Source organism: Populus euphratica, unplaced genomic scaffold, assembly GCF_000495115.2.
Source record: "Populus euphratica unplaced genomic scaffold, PopEup_1.0 scaffold10.1, whole genome shotgun sequence".
In the NCBI taxonomy this organism is placed as follows: domain Eukaryota; kingdom Viridiplantae; phylum Streptophyta; class Magnoliopsida; order Malpighiales; family Salicaceae; genus Populus; species Populus euphratica.
This window is the reverse complement of record NW_011499856.1, coordinates 1616395-1632497: the sequence shown is the minus strand read 5'-3', so window position 1 is coordinate 1632497 and position 16103 is coordinate 1616395.

Genomic DNA, 16103 nt, shown 5'->3' with positions numbered 1-16103 from the left:
AATTCAAAAAAACATTTTGTCCACATGTTTATGCCCTTTCGATAAATAAGGGGCATGCGTGAAAAACGAAGGGGGAACGCTTTTTTCAAAGGAAAAAAAAAGGAGAAAGGAAGAAGAAGCAAATGAACAAAAAAAGGAGTAGTTGGGGACATGAAGGAAGTAAAGCAAGGTAAAAACAAAGGTAGGGTGGTTGAGGGGCAGGTTCATGAGCTATGAGGGTTCACGAGGTCTTCTTTTTTTAAATTAATATTTATTTTTGAGTAATTTATATGTATTTTAATTAATTTTATAAATTATAAAATTAAAAATTATATAAATTTTCAGTGGAGAAATCAAATTCATAATTATTAAAAAATAAAATTAGATTATTTAAAATAAAAAATTAAATATTTTTAATAAGTAGTGCAAAAAGACACTAGAAGCAAAAACCGATGGTACAATTTCAAGAGGTAGCAATTAAATATCACAGCACAGCCACAGTGAACTTGACAAGTCCATGGCATTTAGATATGCTAAAACTGATGGCAGCTTTCTTTTCTCCCGAGGGAAAAATGAATATGATATCTTTTTCCATAAATTATCAATATATATTACTTTTATTGTTTGTTGTCGTATGCCACTGTTTTTTTTTTTTTAAATTAAATTAATATTTTTAAATTATTTTGATGTCAAAAATAAATATTAACATTAATTAATTAATTAATTAATTATTTTAATATATTTTTAAATATTAATTATTATAAAAATATCAATCACTACCTTACTAATGCATGACGAGACATGATCAAGGTTGAGATTTTAACCAATATTTCATCCATCATATAATTTTTTATTTTATAAAAAGAGAGAATTCCATCCATTTCTTTATAAAATGAAAAAAAATAAAAATAAAAGATCAGTTTATACAAGGCTATCTCAAATTTAATTTTAATTTTATTTTTTATTTAATATTAACAAATATTTATTTTTATATTGAATTGTTGTTTTCTTATTTTATTTATTGTTGATATCATTATTTTTTATTGATATTATTAATTTAACTAAGTTTATTAAATTTAATTATTTAATTATTATTTTTTTAAAATACTTACCTTTTTGTTATATTTTTTTATACAAAACAAACTTCTCTGAAATATAGTACTGAAAACCTAACTAGCATCCCCTACAGTCACGTGAGGCTACATGCCATTTTCTGGAATCTGGACATATAGCATTCAGGTCACTCTCTCACCACACCAGAGCCTTTAAATACTCATTGTTATCCCTCTCTATAATTCACTAGTTAATGTCTCAAATAAATTTTTTGAAGTTATCATTGAGATATATATCGAAAAACAAAAAGTACCAAAGTTAAAAATGTAGGACAAAAATTTGTTCCATCCCACTGCGTTCATAAATAGAGGACCAAGGCACCTCACGCTTCATCATATCAACAATTCTATCTCCTCTAAGTTCTTTTGAACACTTCTCTTCCAAAAGTGTGAAAGTAGAAGAAGATGAAAAAAAGAAAAAAATCAGGTAACTTTAAGTTCCTCTAGAACAACTATTACCATGTATTATTATTATTATTATGTTTTAAATTAGATTACATGAAGAGTTTGATAAAGTTTTATTTTTACTCAGATTTTAAGAAAATTTAATAATGTCTCTTACGATTATATATAGTAAAAGCAAGCATCATGATATCTTTACTACATTTTCACTTCCTTTTAACAGCTTAAATTTTTAATTTTTTACAATTTCAATATCATATTCTTGGACCCAGAAAAGAAACTTTGAGAAGAATCTCACCCATATATATATATAATTTCACATTTGTGCGGGTATGTTCATTAGCACATTAGCAACACACAATGGTACTAATATCTTATCTGATACAATTAAATTTCTTTTTATAATATGTATGTTATTAAGTTTTTACAGGGAAGATATGACAAGAGACACACACACAGAGATATAGGGAAGATATGACAAGAGACACACACACACAGATATATATATAGAATCTCACATGTGTGTGTGGGTGTGTGTTCATTAGCACATTAACAACACACAATGATACTTATTTTTTAGCTGATACGATTGAATTTCTCTATATGATATATGTGTTATTGATTTTTTGTAGGGAAGATATGGCAAGAGACATGCATGGCAAATATTATGGAAGACTATGAAATACTCATTTGAGCAAGAAAATACTACGAGTTTGTGTTCAACCAAAATCTAAAAGATGGATATTTAGGAAGTTTCTCTCTTAAAATTTCAAGAGGAGAACAACCTAAAAACTTCAAGAAAAGAACACAAACATCTAGATTTCGTCTAGCGTAGTATTTATTAATAATTATTACTTCTATTTTGTTTGTAAGATATGTAGATGTTAATTAAAATTAATTTAGTTTTACAATAAAATAAATACGAGAAGAAGAAATGTTAGATAATTATTTACAATCAATTCCAATACAAAGCAATGTTATTATGTTTGTAACTTTGAATTGTTTGTAACAGGTACTGGAAATACATGTCATTTTTTTTTTATGAGAAATCCGAATCTCAACAATTTAATTTCACACAACTAATAGCATGCCCAATTCAAATTATCCAACACCTCCATTTTGATGTTATAGTTATTGAACCCATCACGGGTTGATTTGTTTTACAAAAAAAAATGATATGCATGTTTTTCTAAAGCATTTTTTTTACTAAAAAATTATAATTATAAATAAAAAAGCTTGAATTATATAAACGCAAAAAAAAATTAAAATTATTAATGTGTCTATTGGACTCTTTTAGAAATAAGTCTAATAATTTTTTCCCAATGCAAAATAATAAATTTATGGGTGTTGTTAACATGTTTTTTAAAATAAAAAAAAATATAATTGTGAATTGAAAAGCAGATATTTACATATAATAAAATAAAGTGATAATCATATGTATTAATAAATTCAAAAAAGAAGTTAACACAATGCCATAGAATCTCAAGTTAATTTTTAACATGATAGAAAAATGGAACAATTTTACTTAATTGAGAAATGCAATTATGTTATTAACATTAAACAAAATAAATATTAAAATATATGAACTAAGAAAGAGCTTTTAATGCCAATAAAATTCTAAAATAAAAAGATAATAGTTCATATAAAAGTAAAAAATAGATAATTATGATATTTAACCCCAAATTTTTCCTTCAATGTATGCACGCGTCTCGTTTTTATTTTAAAGATCATTTTTTTGTACCTAGAACAAATCATTTTTATTTTTTAAAATAGATTTTATTTATATAAAATAAAAAAACTATAGATGTATTAGAATAATTTCTTCAAAACATTAAATACATATAAAATTATTAAAAAATAAAAATTATTTTGAAAAGGCTAAACAATCTTAAAAAGAATCAAAGGGAAATGGTATTAATTTAAATTTAAATTAAAAAAGTTATATAAAAAAATAAATATAAAAGAGGTATCGATTATAAGAAAATAATTAGAAAAAAAATATCAAATACTGATAACCCTGAGCGTCAGACCCATTTTGAAAAGAGCACACCCGCGAGCCCTTAATTTTTTTATATTTTCAAATGGAGAGTAAAACATGTCATCTGCTACAAGATAATATTTTGAAAAATAAAACTAGGCGACGTATTGCTTTTCCCATATTTCAACTCCACTGGTAACTATAAAATCAATGTTGATAGGTTTTTTTATCTAAAAACTTAATTTTTAATCATTTTTTTATTCAAAAAACCTATAAAACACCTTGCATATATAACCTTAAATAACTGAAAAACTCATCCATAAACCCAAAATCAACCCAAAAAAAAAAAAAAGAAGCTTAAATCTCCCAAAAAAAAAAAAGAAGCTTAAATCTGCCCTTAAATAACTGAAAAACTCATCCATAAATCCAAAATCAACCCAAAATAATAAAAAAAAGCTTAAATCTATCATTTGAGATAATGGAAAGGCCAATGAATACTTAAGTGAGACTTTTCTCATCAAATGGAACTTATTGTAACCAAAATGGACCAAGATTTTATCTCTCTACCACTAAACTTTAATGACTTTCTTTTTTTCATATCAAACTAGGGACTGAAAAGTAAGAAAAATAAAATTTTGTATCACATATGAAAATTTAAAATATTAAAGGACCAAAAAGTTATAATTTAAAAAGTAAGAGGACCAAAGTGAAATTTTTTGCTCCCTTTTTTAAATTACCACCCTTTTTCTCCTTATTATACACTTTTTTTCCCATCTTTTTCAATTTTATCCCTCCTTAACAAATCTTGATAAGTCGATCACGAATTTGAGTATAAAAAGATATAATTGAAAAATAAATTTTAAAGACTAAATTATATATATATATATATATAAAAAGAATTATTATTTTTTCTTTTATTTGACAAATGAAGCAATAAAGGAGTTTGAATGATGAATCAAGAATTTTAATTTGTACATGGATATAGTAATAGCATCCATATTCATGCTAGCCAACCCAAGTTCTTAGCTATAATAATTAACTAGGAAAAGAAAACAAGAGCATTGTTGCTTCTCGTATAACGACTATGCACTCCTCAATTGGCAACATTTGGCATCTGGGTTTCTTTTTTTTTTTTTTTAGATTAACGTGGGTGTCCGAGCCAGCTTGCGCGCTCCACGACTAATCCCACGGGTCCTGAAGTTAATGATCATGTAAGCCTCCAGTGGCCATCATATGAGCAACTAAGAACTCGAACCTGAGACCACAGAAAAAACAAACCCCTTGATTTCAAGTCTTTACCACTTGGCCACCACCTAAATGGTTACATATGGGTTTCTTTGATTATCTGGGTTTCTTTGATTTCAGAGGTCGTAGTTATTACATTTTCAAGGAATCAAATGGTTTTGGAGAAGAAGAGTTGATTTAAGCAACTGGCTTGCATAAAATTCAGTTTGTGAAATGGATTTTGGTTGACGTTTGATTTATTTTTAATTCTTAAGGTGGGTTTCTGGGGCTTGTTTGGTGGGTTATGTTGAACTCAAAATTTGAATTTTTTTCTTTAAGAGATTTTTAAAAAATTCAAAAAAACATTTTGTCCATATGTTTATGCCCTTTCGATAAATGAAGGGGCATGCGTGAAAAATGAAGGGGACATGAAGAAGAAGCAAATGAACGAAAAAGACGGGTGGGGACATGAAGAAAGTTAAGGAAGGTAAAAACAAAGGTAGGGTGGTTGAGGGGCAGGTTCATGAGTTATGAGGGTTCACGAGGTCTTTTTTTTTAATTAATATTTATTTTTTAACAATTTATATGTATTTTAATTAATTTTATAAATTATAAAATTAAATATTAAATATTTTTAAAAATATTTTTAATATGTAGTGCAAAAAGGCACTAGATATGTCAGATGCGCTACAAAGTAAGTATCACGGCAAAACCAAAGTAGAAAATATTTTTTTAAAAATTAATATTTTTAAATTATTTTAATGTCAAAAATAAATTTAATAAATTTAATAAATAAATAAATAAATAATTATTTTAATATATTTTTAAATAAAAAATATTTTAAAAACAACTATTATAAAAATATCAAACACTACTTTTTTTTTTTTAGATTAACGTGGGTGTCCGGGCCAGCTTGCGCGCACCACGACTAATTCCACTAGCCCTGAAGTTAACAACCATATAAGCCTCCAATGACCATCATACATGACGAGACATGATCAAGGTTAAGATTTTAACCAATATTTCATCCACCACATAATTTTTTATTTTATGAAAGAGAGAATTCCATCAATTCTTTTATAAAATGAAAAAAATCATCCACCACATAATTTTTTATTTTATGAAAGAGAGAATTCCATCGATTCTTTTATAAAATGAAAAAAATAAAAAATCAGTATGGAAAGCTACCTCAAATTTAAAATTTGTTATTATTGTTTATTTAATATTAAAAAATATTTATTTTTATATTAAATTATTGTTTTTTATTTATTTATTTTCAATATCATTATTTTCTAATGATATTATTAAATTAACTAAGTTTATTAAATTTAATTATTTAAATATTATTTTTTTAGAAATACTTATGTTTTTGTTATATTTTTTTATACAAAACAAATTTCTCTGAAACATAGTACTGAAAACCTTACTATCATACCCTACAGTAACGTGAGGCTGCATGCCAATTTATGGAATCTGGACATATAGCATTAAGGTCACTCTGTCACCACACCAGAGCCTCGTACGAATGAGTAGACAACGTCCTCGAATATCAACTAGTGACTAAAACAGTGATGACTGTTTCTTTCCGTATTTTAAAAATAGTTTTTTAAAAATTTAAAATTTAAAATTTAAAATTATTTATGTATTTAAAATTAATATACTTTTAATGTTTTGAAATTATTTTAATGTAATAATATTATTTTCTAATGATATTATTAAATTAACTAAGTTTATTAAATTATTTATTTATTATTTTTTAAAAATATTTATCTTTTTGTTATATTTTTTTTATACAAAACAAATTTCTCTGAAACATAGTACTGAAAACCTACCTAGTATACCCTACAGTCACGTGAGGCTAGATGCCAATTTATGGAATCTGGACATATAGCGTTCAGGTCACTCTCTCACCACACCAGAGCCTTGTACGAGTGAGTCATCCAACGTCCTTTAAATATCAACTAGCGACTAAAACAGTCAGTGTGTGAGGGAGAAGGGGACGATGGTGCATCGGACGGGCTAGTGGCCGGTGATCAAAGCCGGTACACTTCACGGTGACCGTCACTGATTGGAATGGTGGTCCAACGTCCCCTGAAAGGTTGATGGCATGAGGCGAAACGACTTGTGTTGTAAAACATAGACCTTCACGCGAAACAAATAACTACCATTATATGAAAAATACTCAATCATACTCGGGAAATCAACATCTTTTTGAACCGGTTGACCCGAGATATATCTGGGTTTATTAAAAATTAGATATATTTTTAAAATTAATATATCACAATAATTTAAAAATATATTAAAAAATTAATTTTTAATAAAAAATAAAAAAAATATAAAACACAAGTTCTACGGTTACCCACCGCTCCTCGGCCTTGTACTATATCAGCTTAAGAGCTGCTTCTTTTTTTTCTCAAAAGCGGTTTGAAAAGATCTAAAAAAATTTATTTTAAAATAATTATTTTAAAATAATTTTAATATATTAATATTAAAAATAATATTTTTTTAAAAAAATAACTATGCAGGCACTAAAAAGTTTTGATTTTTACAACCTTTCATGCACGGTATTACCTATAAATAAAAATACTAGATGTCATACCCATATGATGCCGCAAGCTTGTGGCATGCTTGTATGTTATCATGAATTTATAAAAAAAATTATATGGAGAAAAATTATTACAATTCATAATATTTTCAAAGAAAAAACTATAAAGCTAAATTCTCAACTAGTTTAATATTAAAAAAATAAAATCTATAAAAATTATTTATAAAAAAAGAGACAAATTTGAAAAAAAAGAGCTAAAAAATAATAAAAAATAGAAAAAAAATATATGTGGGAAAGTTAAAGTTAAATTCTCAACCAGCTCAGTATTAAAATCATTTAGAAAAATAATGTAACAATCTATAGTATTTTGTGAGAAAATATACAATTGTAATTCTCAACCAACTCAATATTAAAAACATAAAATCAACAAAGATAATTTTAAAAAATATAAAAAACTGAAAAGAAAAAAACATGCAGGGAAACACTATAGTAATGTATAGTATTTCATGAGAAAATCTACAATTATAATTTTCAACCAACTCATTATTAAAAATAAGAAAATCGATAAAGATAATTTTTAAAAAAATCATAACAAAAAAAATCATGTGGGGTAACATTGTAGCAATCAAAGATGTTTTAAAGAAAAAATTACAAAACTAAATTTTCACTAGCTTAGTATAGAAAAATAAATTTGATAAAGATAATTTTGAAAAAAAAATGATAAAAAATATGGGGAAACACTATAGCAAGAAAAAAAATTATGTGGGAAAACATTGTAATAATCTAAGATGTTTTAAAGAACTACAAAACCAAATTTTCAATCATCTTAATATAAAAAAATAAAATGAATAAAGATAATTATAAAAAAAATTAAAAAACTCATATGAGAAAACGCTATAGCAATCCACAGTATTTTAAAGAAAAAAATTAAAAAATTAAATTTTCAATAAACTCAATAGTAAAAAAAATAAAATCAACAATATACATATAAGATAATTTTGAATTTTGAAAAAAATAGAAAAAAAAAACATGTGAGAAAAGCTAAAGATAAATTCTCAATCAGTTTAATATTAAAAATAAATTCGATAAAGATAATTTTAAAAAAACATGTGATAAAACACTGCAGCAAAATAAAAATAATATAAAAAAAATACTATAACAATTTATAATATTTTTTAAATTATATAAAACTTAAAAAAAAAACATAAAATATTTTAGAGTTATTGATAATAATGAGTAAAAAATTAGTACAGGTCCAGCTGAAAAAATATGTTGTTGTACAGGAGGAAAACAATTTTTGAACGAGGAAGGCCAGAAAAACCTGCATTTCTAGTACCAAAGCTACTCCATTTGTCCTTCTTTTAAATTTAAAATACATTATTTTGAATTTTTGTTTTAAATTAGTAAATACACACATAACCATATATATTAAAGCATATTAAAAAAAAACCATTTTATTTTCAATACAATACTGAGTTGCTAAAATTGTAATATATTAACAATAATAGTAAATAAATTTAACCCTATCGCTTATTAAAAAAATTAATGTTGATAAAATTCTTAGAGATTATTTTTAGAATGAATATTCAAATATAGGTTAATCTCTTTTTTATTTTTATCAAACGTGTACATCTCATAAAATTCTAAATAACATAAAAAAGTTATATAAACTACTCCAGGGTAATTTATAATTTATTTGACTTTTAAAGCTCTAAAGAAGTTATTTTCCTTAAAAAAATTTTTTTTATATTTTTGAATAATTATATTATTCAATGAATAATGAATAAATATATATTATCAAACTTGACCAGAAACTTTATTATATGCATATAAAATTTTGTTATCTAACATATATAAACATGTCTAAAACATACAATAAGTGATTTTTAATATAATAATAATAATTAAAATATATATAATAAAATACTCATTGTTATCCCTCTCTATAATTCACTAGTTAATGTCTTAAATAATTTTTTGAAGTTATCACTGAGATATATATAGAAAAAGAAAAGAAAAGGGAAAAACACCAAAGTTAAAAAAGTAGGACAAAAATTTGTTCCATCCCACCACGTTCATAAATAGAGCCAGGCACTTCATGCTTCATCATATCAACAATTCTATCTCCTCTAAGTTCTTTTGGAACACTTTTCTTCCAAAAGTGTGAAAGTACAAGAAGATGAAGAAAAGAAAAAAATCAGGTAACTTGAAGTTTTTTTAAAATAACTATTACTATGTATTACTATTATTATTATTTTTTAATGTTTTAAATTAGATTACATGAAGAATTTGAAAAAATCCTTATTTTTGGCTCAGATTTTAAAAAAATTTGATAATATCTCCTACGATTATATATAGTAAAAGCAAGCATCATGATATCTTTACTATATTATCACTTTCTTTTAACCGCTTGAATTTTTAATTTTTTATAATTTCAATGCCATATTCTTTGACCTAGAAAAGAAACTTCGTGAAGAATCTCACTTATATATATATATATATATATAATCTTATGTGTGGGTGGATGTGGAGGATGTGTTACTTAGTACATTAGCAACACACAATGGTACTGATTTCTTCTTTGATACAATTGATTTTTTTTTTTTTTTTATAATATGTTTGTTATCAAGTTTTTGCAGGGAAGATATGACAAGAGACATATATATACATACATATATATATATACATTTTTAATAAGTCTGCTGTGGGGGGGGGGGGGGGGGGTGTTGTGTGTATTCATTAGCACATTAGCAACACACAATGGTACTCTGATATGATTGAATTTCTCTTTATGATATGTATGTTATTGAGTTTTTGCAGGAAAGGTATGGCAAGAGACATGCATGACAAATATTATGGAAGACTATGAAATACTCATTTGAGTAAGAAAATAATTTAAATTTGTGTTCAACAAAGATCTAAAGGCTGAATATTTAGGAAGTCTCTCTTTTAAAATTTTAAAAGGAGAACAACCTGAAAACTTCAGAAAAAGAACACAAATATCTAAGATTTCATCTAGCGTGGTGCTTATTAATAATTATTATTTCTATTTTATTTTGTAAGTTATGTAGATATTAATTAAAATTAGTTTAGTTTTATAATTGTTAGATAATCAATTCAAATACAAAGCAGTGGCATTATGTTTGTAACTTTGATAATAAAATAAACATGAGAAGAAGAATTGTTAGATAATCATTTATAATCAATTCAAATATAAAGCAGTGGCATTATGTTTGTAACTTTGAATTGTTTGCTATAGGTACTTGCAATACATGTTATTTTTTTTTTATGAGAAATCCGAATTTCAACAATTTAATTTCACAAAACTAATAGCATGTCCATTTTAAATGATCCAATACCTCCATTTTGACGTTATAGTTATTTAATCCTTGATTTTTTTACAACAAAAAAAATAATATGTATGTTTTTCTAAAGCATCTTTTTGCCAAAAAATTATAATTATAAATAAAAAAGCTTGAATTGTATAAATGCAAAAAATAATAATTAAAATTATGATATAAAGTAAAGGAAATGAAGAAGAAGCAAATGAACAAAAAAGAAGTGATTGGGGACATGAAGAAAGTAAAGGAAGTTAAAAACAAAGGTAGGGTCGTAGTGGGGCAGGTTCATGTTTATTTTTAAAAAATTAAAATCGGTGTTTGAATAATTTTATCAATTAAATTACCCCATCACCACTGGCAGCCGATGTTCTTCGTCGAGAAAGAAATGGCTTTAAAAGATTATAATGGTGTTAACGAGGAGGAGTCTCAGTTGCTTTAAGTAAAAACAAAAACAACAACGAAAATATTGTAATTATTTTTTATTCAAATAATTTGAATTGAGATTCTTTTCCAGACTTGTTCTCACCTAATTATTATCATCGAGGTTGACGTATGAATATTATTATTTTTGGCCAGCCCCCCTCCAGCTAGCTTGTGTCCTTCAAAGATGTAACGTTTGTAATTATTGTTGGTGTCATGCGAGCAATAGTTGTCCACAGTGTCGATGGTACCTTTTTATGCTGACAGCGTTGATTGTGACATGGATTATATTTTTCTTTACTTTGATAATAAAATTAAAATGTATTTTCATCGAAGAATCATGAAATCCCAATTTTTATATTGAATTGATATATATATAAGAAAATTTAAAAACCCTTATAAATATTGATTATAAAATTTAAATCCAAATAAAAGGAATATAATTCTTTAACATCAAGGTTGGGTTGGCGTATATGGGTTATAATTAAATGAACAAAAACTATGGTACAATTTTAAAAGTCTTCACATGCAATACCATGTGAATGCACAACGAATTTGACAAGTCCATGGCATTTTGGAGATGCTAAAACTGATATCATCTTACCGTAAAATATAAAATGATATCTTTTTTAATTATTATAACATTATATTACAAGCTATCGCAATGCTTAATTTTTTTCAAGTATTATTCTTTAAATAATTTTTTTTATTAATATACTTGATTATTAAAAAAAATCTTTGAGACTTGATGAAAGTTTTATGCAATCTCGACATAAATTAATTTCACTATTACTATACCAGAGCTTTGTGCTAGTAACACTATATATGTACATAAAATTTACCTCCTAAAAACAATTTTAAAAAAAGAAGTGAAAAGAAAAAAGTAGTGCCGATCGATCCTACTGAAAACAAATGTTCTTGTACAGGAGGGAAATGATTTTTGAACGAGGGAAGGCGAGAAAGCTGCATTTCTAGAACAAGAAGATGAAGTAATGAGAACTTCACACAATAATGGCTTTCTATGGTTGTGTTTTGGGATTAGGTGATTGCTTTCGAATGTGGATTTTCCTCTTTAGGTTTGATGTATCCTGCAAAATAAGTTTTTTTATAAGGGACTCACCTATCAATGAATATAAAAAATAAATTAATATATAATAAAAAGAAAATATAAGAGATGATGTTTTCTATTTATTAGAGAATAATATAAATTATATCTTAAGATCTCACCTAATAGCTTAAGTATTTAAATGAGATGGTTTTATGATATGGTATCAGAGCCTTGATGACCAAATGGTCTCAAGTTTGAATCTCGTCATCTCTATTTATTTAATAAATAAAAAAGCACAAGGTAACGTGGACCTGTGCAAGTTTCAAACTTAAAGAGCTTTCACTTGAGAGGGTGTGTTAGAGAATAATATAAATCATATCTTAAAACCTCACCCAATAACTTAAGTTTTTAGGTGAGATGGTTTTATAACACTATCCATGAACTTGTATGAAGTTCTTGAATGGACTTGTGTGACTTGAACTTTTTAAGGCTTAGAATGACTCGAATTAATCAAAACTTTTTTTTTTATGGTAATGAAGATATTTATATTAGAAAATAATATAAATTATATTTTGAAATCTCACATGACAGTTTAAATTATTGGGTCAAGATAATTATTTGACATGATATCAAAGCTTTAATGACCAAGTGGTCACAAGTTCGAATCTCACCATACTCATTTATTTGAATCTCACTTAACAGCTTAAACTATTGGGTTGAGATAGTTTTTTGATATGATATCAGAGTCTTGATGACCAAGTGATTACAAGTTCGAATCTCACTATCCTTATTTATTTGATAAAAATTAAGCACAAAATAATATAGACTCATGTAAGTTTCAAGCTCAAAGGGCTTTCACTTAAGGGGGTGTGTTATATAATAATATAAATAATATCTTGAGATCTCACCTAATAGTTTAAGCTGTTGGATTGAGATGATTCTTTGATATATATCAGAGCTTTAATGATCATCTCTATTTATTTGATAAAAATTAAAAACTTAAATTTTTAGATTGAGATGGCTCTTTAATAATTTATGTGATGCATAAAAAGTATTGTTACAATTATAAATATATTGGTATATGACAGTTATCTCTATGTATGAAATTACCATTACCTCGTTGTGCAAAGAGTGGAGTGGTATTATTGGTAAAGAGATTGAAGCTTGCCAATAATTGTTGTATTATTCATGAAAAAATTAATGATTAACATTGTTATAAAACCAGATAAAAAAAAAAACAAAAAGGAGTTGTCATTTCTGTTCCAGCTTTCTTTGTCTTTCTGTCTCAAGATAGTTACCAAAAACTACATAAAATATCAAAAAACAAAGACAATTCTTTTTACCAAAAACTACATCAAATATCAAAAAGCAAAGACAAAAAGAAAATTACCAATGTAGATGTATGGCCATAATTTGTTCAATCCCACCACGCTCATAAATAGAGGCCCAGGGTACCTCATGCTTCTTCATACGAACACTTCTTTTTCTATTATTTCTTTTGAGTACTTCTCCTGTAAAAGTGCGAAAGAGGAAGATGAAGAAAACAAAAAAATCAGGTACCTTTAAGGTTCTCAAGAATAATTCAATTTTTTATTTTATTTTTTTAATGTGAGGCTGCTAATCATATTATTCTTGTTGATTTTTATGTCTGTATAGCCATATATATATATATATATATTATTGTGAAACCATTCTAAACTATAGCATGAGGTACTATATATATATATATTATAAGAGTATATAAAACTTAAGGGATATATACTTTTTGTGACTTTTAACTAAAGGGATATCCTAAACCACTAACATTCAAGTAAGAATTATATATGTTATTTTAGCCTCAATTTGTATGTTGTTTGATAAGGATAAGGATCTACAGTGCCGATAGTGTTTGAGAAAGTACTCACAATCATTTTGAGAAAATCAGATATAGTGTCTCATACTTGGATATATATTGGACATTTACATCATATTTTTTGGTTCGCCCTTTATTTCTATTGTACATTTACATCAAGTTTAAACAAAACTCAAAGTTTAATTTAGTTTTCGTAATGGAAATTAGCCTAAGCTTTCATTTTTTCGAGATTTATATCCCATATTCTTTAACCCTGAAAATAAACATAAAGAAAATATGGTTTTCATTAGCAACTTTCAATGATACTCTCCTTATAAATCTAAAGTTTAATCTGCCTGATACGCCATAATTTCTCCTTTTGATCTGTTGTGTAACTTGTGTTATTAAATTTTTGCAGGGAAGAATGCCATGAGACACGCATAGCAAATACTGTGGAATACTCATTTAAGCAAGAAAATATTAGATACTTGTGTTCAATGAAGTTGGAAAAGCTGGATAGCTTGGAAGCTTCGACCTCGAAACTTCACCATTAATTTCAATGGTGAAAGGAAAGATTTTTCATTTAATTAACTTAAATATCATTCAAAATATTATGCAACATGTAGTGTTTTTATTCTGCGTATGGTGATATATATGAAAGAGATTCTATAATAATTAAGTTATTTTTTAAAATTATTTGTTTTTATTTTTTAAGGTGGAGAAATCAGATCAAAATGTAGAAATATTTGGATAGCTATCCCGTCTTTTCTGTCTCCTGGTTATGTAAACATGCTGGCTTGGCTGAAGATGAAAGGACACAGCCTATTAGTGAAGGTGTAGGGTGGCATAGCTAGTGTGGCTCGTCGTTGTCATTGTAATGGTAAGTTTTAACTGTTAAAAGAATCTCTTGTTCATCAGGTGTAAAAACCAGTGTTTTCATTGGTCACGGTATCAACCAGAAAGCAGGATAGCATGAGAATATTTTAGGTGCTGAGTTTACTCCCAGACATCACAATTTAAGGGTTGTAAATATCAGAATTATTAGAAATTTATATAATTATTAATTTTAAATTTTAAAAATTAATTAAAATACATGTAAGTTACCTCAACATCTACAATTACAATTAAAAAGAATAAGAATATTTTATAAATAATTGTATTTGAGAATAAGAATATTTTATAAATAATTGTATGTGTTATTTTGTGTGCCATCGCAGATTATTCGGTAGAAAATTTGCAGAGAAAATTGGCAAACTTGGTTTTCATCTAGCCGTGGACCTAGGCTAGGTTTCCAGCTACATGGCATGGGTCCTGACTCAAGCAGCTGGAAAAACCTCTTAGCTTTTCTTTTTCCTCCGCAGGAGCATCCCCAGCGGGGAATAACATATTAAAAAGTTAAAAAAATAAATAAATAGTGTAAATATAATTTTTTTTATATGTATTTTAATGATAAAAACTATTTAGAAAAATCAATTATATTTTAAATATATTTTATATTAAATTAATTTTAATATAATTATATAACTAATTTAGATATATTTTATATTTTAAAACTTTAAATATAAGTAAAAATTTGATAAATATTCAGACAATAAAAGTTAAAAAGTAGAGAGTAACAGTTTAAAGTTAAACAATACCAGTTAAAAATTAAATATTAATAATTAAAAATTAAACAATAATAATAGACTTTTATATAAATACTATAAATAAAAATATAAAAAAATTAAATTATATAAAGACTTGTATATTAAAATATTATTTATCTTAAATGTTGAAGTGAAAAAATGAATTGTTAGCCAATTACTATAAAAATAACTATTAGCTAACAGTTATTTGTTTTTACTATTTTTATAGAAAAATATAAAAATAGCTCTATAAATAGCTAAAAAAATTATTTGTTTACTTTACATATTAAAATAAAAAATAATGAAGAAACAAAAACTAAAAATATAATTTTGAATATTTGTTTCTTTATTAAACTTTTCCGTCAGAGATGCTATAGTACCAAGAGCCCCAAGTTAATTGCTTTACCGAGTTTTTCAAGTAGAAAACAGCATGTTTTTGTATAAGATTAATGTCTAAAAGAAATAATGCCAAGTAAATTCTTGTTCATGATTTTGTAAACGCATAGTGCACGGCGTGCATCACGGAATGAAGAACGCAAAGCAAAAGTTAACGCGCAAGGATTAACCGTTACCTTGGATGTTTTGAAAGTGATAGCTT